Below are 13347 nucleotides of genomic sequence, written 5' to 3' on the forward strand. Positions count from 1 at the left end.
GAGGGATAATAGTTTTTCAGTCTAAATTTGAGCTCATATTGAAAGTATTACAAGTTGACTGGAAATATCTGCAAAACTTTACATCTGTTTTAAAAAGAAAACATTTTGTTAAATTTTAGTCTAATAAGAAATTGCCTTTAACTTTGTCTAAAAACAAATTTGGTAAATCTTAATATTTGGAGCAAGTTCTATTATAATAAACCAGAAATTAAATACACATTCTATGTTAGTGCTTACTTCACTCTCCTTTCCTGTAGCTTTATGATCCAGGGATATGGATGTCCTCCTAAGGTTTGGTTTTCAGTTCATCAGTCAAGGATTGGATACAAAGGTTAGGGATGATTGTCGCTAAGAGCCAGGTTTGGGGCCAATCTCCCTTCCCAATTAATGACCATCTCTTTTGCAGATGCTAGTTATGCTGGGTATCATTCAGGGGCTATAATAACATAACTTGGATTCTAACCAGAATTTTAAGGTGTTATCTTCTAAGAATTTGGTTCAGATTTGTAGTGATTTGCTGTTCAGTCACACAAAAAGAAAAAAGTTATAATTAAAAAAATAGAAGATCGATGCTGTTGCTATGTTCATTAACAATTTCTGATTGAATTACAAATGGATGGCTTATTCTCCCTCCGTATAGCAGTGAAGGGCAGTCTGGGGCTGAAAGGCATCATCATTCAGTTGTGTGCAGAGAATCTTCAGGAGGAGAACGTATTTTATGCTTGATGAGAAGCGGTGGGGAGAGATTTACCAAATGTTTAGGCTTCCTGCTGTTTGTGGTGCTGCTGTTTGGGTGTTACTTAGCTGGAGGGATGGTGCTTTTTTCTGTAGACAGAGCTCTGGAGAAGCACACAGTTACTTTTGAAACATGGTGTTTGTTGGTTCAGGGATTCTGTGTCTCTGTCTGGAACATTTCACGTCACTGATTTACTTTTTATGGGATTTAATATATTTAAGGTTACATTTCTCGGGTAAGAATTTCTAAAACCTGCTTTTTCCTCAAAAAAAAAAACAACCCAAAACTCCAAAACAAAACAAAACCCAACTAATAAACTTACCACATAAAAATAATAAATCTTTCCTAACTATAAAAGTGTAATATGTATTCTTTGTAACAATTTAGGTAATGGAAAGACCTTCTTTTAGGTGTTTAACAAACAGATCTCCAGCGGAAGTCTCGCTTTGGTTTCCTCCTGTAGTACTGGGTTTCTGGGGCAGCAGCACTCCGGTGAATCAGCCTCTCTGGTTTGTATGGGGCAGGTAGTGAAGATTTTATTTCCTTTAAGGAGAGAGTGAACAAATGTGTTCTTCCTGGCTTTGTTATATTTTTCTGTTGTTTGTATTATATTACAAAGAGTCTAATTTTAATGCATTTGTTTAAAAATCTTTTTATAGACTTATCTGTAAAATTGTAAGATTTATAAAACTATTAATAAATAACAGCTGTAGGACTTGTATTAACTCGTTGAGAGATACCAGGTTAAAATACAAGTTCTGCTGTGTACAATTTAACAGAATAAATTAACAGAATAATACACATTTATCATCAGTAAGTTCCATTTTCTGAGTTTGTAGTTTTAGTGATATGCTGATGTTATCAGTATATGAATATAATCTTTTTGCCAGGATCAATTGTGTTTTATTTGTTGTGAATGTAGTCTTGGTTTAAATGGGGGTAAAGGAGGTTTGTGGAGACCAATGCTTACCATTTTGGAGGTGGGTGGTGAGAATAGGCAAGCTAGAAATATACTTGGAAGAAAGAAAACAATAGCCACTTGAGAGGAACTTCAGGTGAGGTGAAAAGGATGTTTCGAGAAAAGTTACAAAGTGTTTTTAAAAATAAATAACTTATACGTAAAACTTAGTCATTCAAAATGTAGTCAGAGTTTACAGAATTTGGGTAGAAAACGTTGTGTTAGAGAACTTTGAATTTCATATTTATTATGTTCATATTTTATGTGGATAAATATGGAAGTCTCTTAGTTGTTTTGATTTGACACCCCTGTGGCTTCTTAGACTCTTAACTAAGGATCACAGTCCTTGGATGTGGAGAGTCGCAAAACTGAGTTTGTAATGTCTTTGAGTTAAACAGCTAACACTGAATGACTTTAGACTAGATTCCATTAACCTGTTTGTTCATATTTTCTGCTGGAAGGTTAATAGTCATGTTCACCTGTCATGGAGTTATTATTAATTTTTAATGTTAGAGTACTGTGAAAATAATAAATACTCTTTAAATATTAAGTATTATATTTATTAGAACATTCCTTAATACAAAGGAGTTCTTTCAGTAACTCATACTTAATTTTGGTTATTATAATTACCGGTCCTTAACCACCCATCATACGAGGTCTGATAATTAAGTCCGCAAATTCATCCTAGAAAAAGTGCTACACACCTCATTGCTGAATATCCTACGGACACCTTCGAAGTACTCCCCTTGGGAAGCTATGCACCGACCCCAGCGCCTAGTCCACCCTTCAAAGCAATTTTGGAACTCTTTTTCTGGAATGGCCATCAGAGCTGTCATTGTATTACGCTTGATGTCTTGAATGTCATCAAAATGTCTTTCAATATTCCCTTATCTTCGGGTAAAGAAAGAAGTCAGTGGGGGCCAGATCAGATGAGTAGGGAGGGTGTTCCAATCCAGTTATTTGTTTACTGGCTAAAAACTCCCTCACGGACAGTGCCCTGTGAGCTGGTGCATTGTCGTGATGCAGGAGCCATGAATTGTTGTCGAAAAGTTCAGGTCGTCTAACTTTTTTACGCAGCCCTTTCAGCACTTCCCCAATAGTAAACTTGGTTAATTGTTTGTCCAGCTGGTACTAATTCATAATGAATAATCCCTCTGATATCAAAAAAGGTTAGCAACACCGTTGCAACAAGTTCATGAACTTAATTGTCAGAGCTCATAGTGTCCTATGCCTGTATTTCTTTAATTCTTACTCGTATAGAACATTTGTGAGAGTGTGCCTAAGATGTGACTGACCTGCAGATGACTCAGGAAAGTTCTTGTCAAAAGGGTCGTTATGACTGTGGAATGGTTTCTATCTGCTGTCGTTGCCCTCTGCTTCAGGAAGTTAGCCTAGTTTAGAGTAAGGAGTTCAGGTTTTGGAGTTACATGGTGATCTTGAATCCTGTCTCTCTCTGCTGCTTAACTCTCCCTGGGCAAGTTACTAAACCTTTGTTTTCTCACCCGCAACTTGGAAATAATAGCAATCTCTTCTTAGGGTCAATATGAGGACCCACAGAAAATAATATCTCTGTTATTAGGAACAATTGCATCTTATTGCTTCTTTTCTTTAATAAAGATTTATAGTTTTTTTAGAGCAGTTTTATGCTCACAGCAAAATTGAGAGAAAGGTACAGAGAATTCCCATGTAACCCCTGCCTCCTCCATTATCATCATTCCCCATCAGAGCAGTACATTTGTTATGATTGTTGACACAACGTAATCACCCAAAGTCCACAGTTTACTTTAAGGTTCACTTTGTGTCTTGTACATTCTGTGGGTTTGGACAAATGTATAATGACGTGTATCTATCATTATAATAGCGCATATTTTCACTACTCTAAAAATCCTCCTCTGTGCCTATTCATCCTCCCCTTTACGCCCCACCTCCCAGCCCTGGACAACTCCTGATCTTTTTGTTTTTTCCATTAGTTTTGCCTGTTCTGGAATGTCTTATAGTTGGAATCATATAGTAAGTATGTAGCCTTCTCAGATTGGCTGCTTTGACTTTAAGGTTCTTCTATGTCTTTTCATGGCTTGATAGCTCATTCCTTTTTAGCACTGAATAATATTCCACTGTCTGGATGTATCACAATTTACTTACTCATTCACCTACTGAAGGACATTTTGGTTACTTCCAAGTTCTGGCAATTATGAATAAACACCCAGGTGCAGGTTTTTGTGTGGACATTAGTTTTCAACTAACAGATACTTCTTCCATTGAGCATTTATTTATTTTAGTTCGACATTGTGTTATGTACTTTACATGTAGGTATATCATTTAATTCTTATGTATATTATAGCTTATGTAAAGTCCACAGCCCATAGAAATATGTGTTCAGTAACTGGTTGTTATCATTTTTTTTTTCTGTATTAGTTTCAAGGGTCTATAGTTTAATCAGAAGTTGAGGCTGTTAAGATGAGAGATAGGACTTCTCATTCTGATCAGACTTAAAGGACTTATTGGAAAGGTGACAGTGCTTTGAAGTGAAGTATATATTAAAGTGTAAAGGATAGTCTTCATGGTAATCACTTAGGAAGCTTATTAAAATGTAGAGTTTGGGGTTCATCCTCAGGAACTGAGACTTTATGAATCAGAATCTCTGGTCATAGACTCCAGATTCTGTAATTTTACTAGCTTATAATACATAATTCTGATTCACTATGAAGTTTGAGAATCATCTTTTTAATTCTTCCTGATGATTAAGAAATAATTCTAGTGATTTTCAAAGTTATTTTTCTCTATATCATAAGCTTTCAGTTTAATTGGTATAATGGAGGTGGTAATTTTATTCCATTTAAATTTTTGCACAGGATATATGTAATATGAATTTTCTATGTATTGAAGGTAGTAGGGGTAGTGTTTATTCAACTGCTATTTAGTAAATATCATTTATTTGAGGTATTTATTTTTTCATAAAGACATATTTTATTATTAATGTAGTCTTTGAATAGGGTAAGAAAGGAAGGCAGATTGAGAAGATACTATTATGAAGCTAGGCGGACAGGTGAAGAGAGTGGTTTTCTCGTGCTAAGTAGAAGAAAAAACTAACAAATAATTTACATACTAATATGAATAATTAAAATCTGATGGAAATTTGCAAGGAGTTTTGTTATGGGTCATTTTGTTAGTCATGTTAGTTAATGAAAGAGTCATATCAGGAATGCTCAGCTTCTGCACTTTTGGCAGTTGCCTCGCCTCCTAAGAACACTCTCCTTTTGGGTCTTATCTGTGTTGGCTTCCTGGAAAGTCTTACTCCACTCTTTGGGAAATCAAGTTGCATCCCCCCAGTGCTTCATGTGGACCTCAGCTTTCTTAGATTCTTCAGGTAAAACCTCATCCAAAGGGACCGATGAATTGCTTCAAGTCATAATGTTAAACTTAGGTGTTCAGAAAACTACATTTCAGTGAATCTTTGCATTGGTATTTTCAGCCCCCAAGTCTTTCAGTCTCCAGCATCCACTGTAATGACTTATGGGTTAAGGAACTCTATTTTTAGTATCTGTAGTTTTGTTCATTCTCAGAAACTAGGTCATCGGGGCTTTGTCATGGTTAATGAAAAGTGTATTGTACACTTTATTTAGGAGTAAGCTCGGACTGAATGAAGCTAAAACATCGTAGAAATTGTTTCTCTGCTTTAAATACTCATAGGATATAATTTTGCATATTTTAAACTCATTTCATTCGCCAGTACAATAATATTTATCTCTCAGAACTTTGGTTATTCTATTGTGCTATTTAGAATTCACATGAATTATTAAAATTTCTAGTAGGGCTTTTAGTGACAGCCTCTGTCTAACCGCTCCTTTAAAAGTTGTCTTCAACATTTTCAAAAGTGACATTGGGTCTTACTGGGCCTGGAATTTTTGCTCTATAATAACAGGAGCAGATTGGACCTTTTGGAAGTTAGAAGCAGTGGGGTATGGAAGAGGAGAAAAATAAGACTAAATTTATATCATGCCTGTTTCATCGTGAAATATATTCATAACTATATGTGCTTTACCTTTCTGAGGGGTGGTGGTGGTAGTTGGAGCAGTTGGGGGTGTGAATTAGGGAGGCATTAAGCAGACTGTATCATGGGGTTTCAGTTATTTCCCATGTGCAGATAACAGTGGTTATTACTAAAATTTTTTCGTCCATAGGATAGTCTCATGTGCACTATTGGTATGTGTATCACTTTACCCACAATGACAATGTAGGCATAATAAGTAACCTCCTGAGTTACTATCTTCTCTATCATGTTCCTTTCTAAGTGTGGGCCACAGATCCATAACAGTATCGATGTAATTATATCACTTTTCTAACTCTGTTGATGTTTTTTTGTAACCTGAGGAAAACACACTGATATTTTCCTTTACTTGTATAGCATTTTTATTACCAATAATTATACTTTCCTCCTGAATGATTTCAGAATGTTTTGGGATGGTATTGGTAAGCATAGTATAATTTTGTGGTTAAGAGTACAAGCTCTTAAACAAGATTATGTGGGTTTAGTTCTCAGCTTTGCCACTTGCTTAATAGTTGTGTGACCTAGAGCAAGTTATTTTTTTAATATAATCCTTGCCTCAGTTTCCTTCTCTGTAAAATAGGGATTATAAAATTATCTACATTACAGACATGTGTTGAGGATTAAATCATTTTGTAGAGAACAATGCCTACAAATACTATATCCTAAATAAATAATAGTTATTATTAAATATTAGTTATTTTTCACTCACTAAAATAGTATTCTCAGTTTAATAGACTCTAAAATTTAGAAAAATTCAATTTAGAAAGTTATTTTTAGGCTAGAGTTTGGACTCTCACCCATAACCTTTATTAAACTGTAATAGAATGATATTTTTCCAACTTTAATGTGCATACTGATTACTTGGGGATCTTGTTGCCATGTAGATTCTTACTCAGAGGTTTTGGAATAGGCCTGAGATGCTGCCTTCTAGCAAGCTTCCCAGGTAGCCTGGATATAGCTAGTCCTTAGACCATACCTAGTAGTAAAGTGATGGAATGTTCCATTAAGCGGTTTTCAGTCCCTCTGTCAGTACACTATAAATGTTGGGGTATTTTTTGTTTTTTTTTTTTAATACTATGCCTCAGCTCCACGTCAGACCAGTTAAATCAGATATATGGCATTAATGTCCTGGGCAACATCATGATTTTTGTAAAAAATAGTCTAGATCATTCTTATGTGTGAACAGTATTGAGAACTACTACTTTAGTCAGTAAGTTAAGAAGCTCCATTTTATGTCTTTATTTACTTTATCTTCTATCATTTTAAACATCTCTAGGGACGATGAAGCATTTTGGGTCAGAACTCTTAAAATGGGAGCTAGCTAATACAGTGGCTTGACGTTATCTTTTCACTAGACTGAGCTAAAAAGTTTGACTCCTTGAACCTTTCTTCATGGATTCTATTTCCTAGTACTTTCGTCATTTTTGTAATCTTTGGGTTCTACCTAATTTTTCAACAGTTTCCTGAAAGTATAGTAACTCAAACTCAGTGTAAAACTACTTTAACAAAAGTGGACGATGGCAGAGGCAGAAAAATAAAGTTCCTTCCACTTCTCATACTCTGTGATTTTTTAATTATTTAAAGGGGGGGGGCACTTGTATTTGTTTCAGACTTTTTATTGGCCTTTACTTTGGGGGGCTAAAATGTGTTTTCTACCATGATAGTTGTTTCAATATATTACTCCAGGTTGTATTTCCAATTCCTTCTTTCTCAACTGTACTTCTTGCATCCATTTCTCATCTTGCACCTATTGAGGGGAGAGACAGTAAATATTTTCCAATGAACTTTCATGTTTTAGGAAAATAGTTTACCAAAGTGATCAAGATCATGCTGAAGTTTTTTCCACCTAGTCATGATGTGTCAATTAGAATCTGGACAGGGAAACAATCCCACTAGATATTTCTGCCAAGAAAATTCAATATGGAGAATGGGTTATATAGGTGTTGGAGTGCTGAACGAGCAAAAGGGGGACACTGGAGTAACACAGAGACAGTAATTGCAGAAAGCAGCAACCATCTATAGGGCGGGGGGAAGAAAGAGCTTGGAGTAGAGTTGGGGCTCTACTCCACCTTTGGAGAGGGAGTATTGCTGGTACTTCTGAGACTGCCAGAAAAAACTGGTGGGTGTCACCACTTGCTCTTGCTGGGGTGAGGGCCTATGCTGGGACAGTGCTGACTGGGAAAAGCAATTTCTTCTTCCAGTGCCCTTATTTGTAGTAGGAGGAAGGTTGCCGGCAAAAGAGAAAAATGGTTTCCAGAGGTCTATTTTCAGCATTACCAAGCTGAGTATTAAAGGGTGGATTTGGAGCTGAGAGATGATAGCTAAATAACCAGCACATATGGCCTTCTCCTCTCCTGGTTACACGATGGCATAGGCTTTTGGTCTCTGGGTCTCTTTTATAGCCACTGGGACCCCACATACTCTTAGTGTCTAGGATTTGGAAAGAAAGGATTTATTATTTTAAAATTAACTTGTTAATATGATTTGAGGGCACGAGACAGGACCACTTGCTCTAAGATAACTTTGTCACAGCCCTTTTTGGAACCTGAGGTTTAATTATGAGATACTCATTCCTTTGAGTTGCAAGGGGTTTCTGTTTTTCAAGATTCTTCATTTTAAAAATGAAGAAAAAAATTGTGGTGGGAATAATAATGTTGTAAACTAGAGGTTAAAAATTGGTTGCTTATTGGCCCAATAGTGGACTGCAGTGGGAACCAGTCTTTGGTTACACCTTTTCTCTCAAATTTTAATGTGTGTATGAATTATTTGGGGGTCTTGTTAAAATGCAGATTCTGATTCAATAGGTCCCTGGACAGGGCCTGAAATCCTGCATTTATAACAAGATCTCAAGGAGGCTGCAGATACTGATCCCTAGATCAGACTTTTATTCTCCCTCCCTGCTTTGAGAACCACTGGTCTGGCTTGGATACTCTGTTGGACTTGGGTTCCGGTGGTTGAATTGTGAGTGACCATAAAATAACTTCCTTTCAAGCCTGCCAACTTTCTAGAAATATTTTGAGCAATCTTAGTAGAGGTATTAATAGCTATTTATTTCCAGGTGGAAACAGAAGGGCATATACCTCTGAGTAGGTTGACTTTTCCTCCATAATTTTGATGCAGTTGAAAATCTGTGCTTAACTTTTTATTCCCCAAAACTTAACTGCTAATAACCTACTGTTGAGTGGAAACATAAACAGTCGATTAACACATATTTTGTATGTTATATGTATTATATATTGTATTCTTACAATAAAGTAAGTTAGAGTAAAGGAAATGTTAAGAAAATCATGAAAATACATTTACAGTATTATTGAATAAATTGTATATAAGTGAATTCACGCAATTTAAACCCATGTTCAAAGATCAACTAATTGTATTTCCCCACTTTTGTCTCTTTCATATACTTAAACTTGTTGTCAAAGTATAGGGTCTTGCCTTGTGCCAAATATATGGTAGTCCGTCTTAATGGAACTTTGAATATAGCCCAAATTTATGAAGTTGGTTATTCTTTGCATTTGGACTTTACTAAGGCGTCCCTGATTACATGAATAAAAAGTTAATCTTTTATTCAGTTGCCATCCTTCAAGATCCTCTTTCTGCCCTCTCCATTCCACTCCTACCAGATACTTACTGTTGTCTTTACAGACCTAGGTTTTCAGCTGGTACTTCATTTTTGTCTGTTGGTGCTTTATATAAATGTTATCCTTAAATTTTTTATTTATGCCATGGATAATAATTTAAGCTGTGAACAGAGAATAAAATGTGTTTTCTACCATGATGTTGGTCTCTTTGTCAGCTGAGGTGCAAGAGTTAAAGTGAAAGTTAACAATTCAGGGGATTCCTACAGAAAAGAAGGGTGGGGAGAAAAAGCTCAATTTTAGAATCCTAAGCAAAGCATTTTGATTGGCATATAGAGACCCTTGCATGCACACAAACGTCCATATTTGAATATTTATAGAAGGTAATCTGTCAAAATTACTGTTATTTTAATTTGCTAAGCTTGGCTGATTGCTGCAGTTGGATGTTAGTTGAATTCTAGATGAGAAACTGTAAATATGATCTGGTGTGGAACATGCTTTTTGTCCTTGAATCTGTTTGGATATTCCTGTCTCCTCCCCGCTCCTCTCCTCCCCCCCCCTTTTTTTTTTTTTTACCATGGGGGCTTTTGTATTGGCTGAAGTTTCGTGGTTTTTTTTTTTTAGGAAAAAAATTAAGACTAGGGTGATAACAGTAAATATATAAAATATTTTTTAATTAAGAAAAAACTACTGACATTTAGTGATCAAGAATTGTTTAAATAGAGTAAATAGAGTTAACTATTTGTCCAGTCTTTGTTTTAGCAGAGCTGTCCCTGAAGAGTTCAAACCTAGAGACATATCTCATTTGAATGGTCTATGAGCTTTTGTGTAAGTTATGTTTCATGTTAACAACAAAGAAAATGTATAATTGTAGATAATTAATGTTATCTCTTTCTTTTGTCTCATTTTGCACAGTTGATAATTTCAGTGACCCAGATTCAAGCAATCATATCTTTCTTTGGAAATACCATGTGGTCTCGTCAGCTTCTCATGTTCTAGGGGAAGGAAGGTAAGCCGTTTTTCACAGTTAATATTGAAATAACTTTGTTAATAAATCAAATTTTTCTCTTTTTAAAAGTTAGGGAACCCTTCTTTCTTTAGGTACAGAAAACACTGTATTACTTATTGATGCTCTATCACTGTTCCTCAAAAAATTCCACTGAGACTACATTATTTCATCTGACTTTCTAAAAATCATATGACACTTTTTGAAACAGGACTATATTCTGTGATCTGTCTGCTAGACTATCTTGTCTCTTTTACATAACTATTCTCATCTGAATATTTTTACATATATAACTACCTGCAATGACTTAAGTTTTAATTTTGTTTTTTGCTTTTAATGTTTTCATTTTTTTATCTATCGTCAAGTGACATAATTGGATCCATTTTGTTGGTTATTATTTTAGCTAGAAACTATGTCAAGTACTAAGTCTCAGTTTTACTTAGATATTGATTTTGTTTTGGGGTTTCAGGAATGTGGGGTCTCAAATATATTTTATATTTTGCAAATTAAGAGTGCAAGTTATTTATCCAAGTCTGTAGTTGTCCTCTGACTGAAGAGCAAGATTATTAATAATTCCGTAGGATGTTACCCTAGGCCCTAATTTTGTAATGGTTCGCCATCTGTTTACTGTATAAAGGGCTCAGAAATGTCTGTTGTACCTAATGCATCACAGATATGGAAATAATAATAAAATAAAATTTACGTATGTGTAAAATGAATTAATGCTAATATGTGGCCTTGGGTTTGGCCATTCTCATGTTCTTGCGATGTTTGGAGGCTTGTTTTGCAAAATGCTTTCGAATTCCTTAAGGTGAATTAGATACATTCATCTTATTCAACCAGCATGCTTTTGGTTAAGTACGTTAAAAGTCAGTTGAATAAAATTTAAGTCAGTAATATAAAAAGTAATGAGCTGTTTTACAGTGTGATATGGAAAATTAACTGTATTTCTTGCTATAGGAAGAATATATAGCACTCTACAGTAGATAAAGATTTCCTAAGGGACTTAAGTTTGATAAAGGTCAATTCCACGATTATAGCAAATGTTGGGAATTGGCATCCAAATGTCAAATCAAATTTTAGCTTTCTACTGATTTGTTTTTCTTCCAGAACAAGAATTTTAAAACTTAAATTTGTTTAGAATGGATTATAATGCTATTTTAGGAATTACAGAACAGACTTTTATTTTTCTGCAAATTAACTGAGCAGTAAGGGTAACTAACTAGTAGTGAATTATAGTACTTATTGATAGTTTTCTTTAATAGCCCTTAATGGAAGTGTAATATTTCGGTGTTTATTTAGGAAATATTTTAGCTTGTAATAATGATGTGGGCTCTAAATGAATCTTATAATATTTGGTTGTTCACATGTTTTCATTGCTTCAGAAAGAAAGGATGAGTGTATTGTTTAATGATTTGCATTTGGTATTTTATATATAGAGTAAATGCTATGATTAACCATATTTTAGGTAATTTAATGTGCCATTGAGACAAATTCAGATCTTCATTTTTTTTCTCTCCTTAATATCAGAAGAGTTATATATCACTTTATGAATTAGTAAATGTGGAGGTAAAGATTGAAAAAGATTTTGTTTTGTTTTCAGTTCAGCACTTAAGCAGCTTTTAGAAGTTATTTCTCTGTTCTAACAATAAGTGAAAAACTGAACAAACTGAAAAATCAACAACTATTCTTAGATCTTGCAGAGAAGTGAGGTCACAGGCCAAACTGTTGCCTTCCGAATTAGAGAGGCAGGCAAATACAGAGAATGACAACATATCCTAGCAGAAACCTCCAAGGGAACCAATACTGGATAGGAAAACCTAAAGTGTAATTAGTGAATTGCTGGAGGCTGTATGTGGACAAGTCTGCAGGGGACCGAACTATAGGGGACCTCTACATTTTTGTGGTTTTACCCCCAGGAGCTCTGCCATGTCTTTACAATATCAAAGAAAAATCTCCTAGTGCTTCCTGCAAGGGGTCGGGGTGGGGGATAACCACTTTGAAATATGCCAAGCATTCTGTTTTTCTTAACAAGGTCTACCATGAGGAGAAAGTATTTTACCAGAGCCTTAACCTATTACGGTGTTATCAGAGACTGACCTGGAGGAAGGGAAGTACCCTATTCTAGCCTGCTCTCCTATCCATGTGAAGAAAAGAAATATCCAAGTCCAGCCTCTTCTAGCCATCTTGTTTCTCCTAACGGTGGGGGGTGGGAGACTTAGAAGAACTTGTTAAGGTCACAGCCTGGGAGCACAGGCTCACTAAAAGATTGATGTCTAAGCATAGGCCTATAGAAGCTTCTCCTCCCCTCACACCTTACCACGTTACTAAATACCTATTTGCTATAGTTCCTTTTACCCAGTGCATTGTATCTGGCTTCCAATAAAAAATTACAAGGCATCCTAAAAAGCAAAAAAACTCAGTTTAGAGAGTATATAAGCATCAGAATCAGACTCAGACATGGTAGGGATATTCGAATGATCAGATTAGGAATTTACAACAACTCTGCCAAGGACTCCAATGGAAGAAGTAGACAACATTCAAGAGCAGATGAATAATGTAAGTTAGAGAGAGAGAAATTCTAAGAAAAAAAGTCAAGGAAATGCTAACGATCAAAAACACTGTAACAGAAACGAGAATGCCTTTTATAGGCTTTTTAGTAGCCTGGACACAGCTGAGGAAAGAATATCTCTGAGCTTGAAGATGTATGAGTATCAGGAGAAACTTCTAAAAATGAAAAGAGAAAAAAGACTGAGAGAAAAAACAGGAAAAACATACCCAACTACTGAGGGACAATGACAAAAGTGTAACATACGCATAATGGGAATACCAGAAGGAGAAGAAAAAGGAACAGAAGAGATATTTGAAGAAATAATGACTGATAATGGCCCCAAATTAATGTCAGATTTCAAACCACAGATCCAGGAAGTTTAGAGAACCCCAAGCAGGAATCGAGCCCCCAAAATTTCAACGAGGCATGTTATATATAAACTGTAAAAAATCAAACATACAGATAATAAT

General features: G+C 35.3%; 1 protein-coding gene across 2 annotated transcripts in view; it reads left to right on the plus strand.

Moving 5' to 3' along the window:
- FUT8 (fucosyltransferase 8) overlaps positions 1–13347 on the plus strand; it is a 207073-nt gene that overhangs the window by 43284 nt on the left and 150442 nt on the right. For both annotated transcript variants that reach the window (XM_081049403.1, XM_081049404.1), the window contains one exon: positions 10236–10329. The gene's annotated coding sequence lies outside the window, so the exon portion shown is untranslated. The remainder of the gene's footprint in view (positions 1–10235; positions 10330–13347) is intronic.

This window comes from Rhinolophus hipposideros (assembly GCF_964194185.1).
Source record: "Rhinolophus hipposideros genome assembly, chromosome: 5".
NCBI lineage: Eukaryota > Metazoa > Chordata > Mammalia > Chiroptera > Rhinolophidae > Rhinolophus > Rhinolophus hipposideros.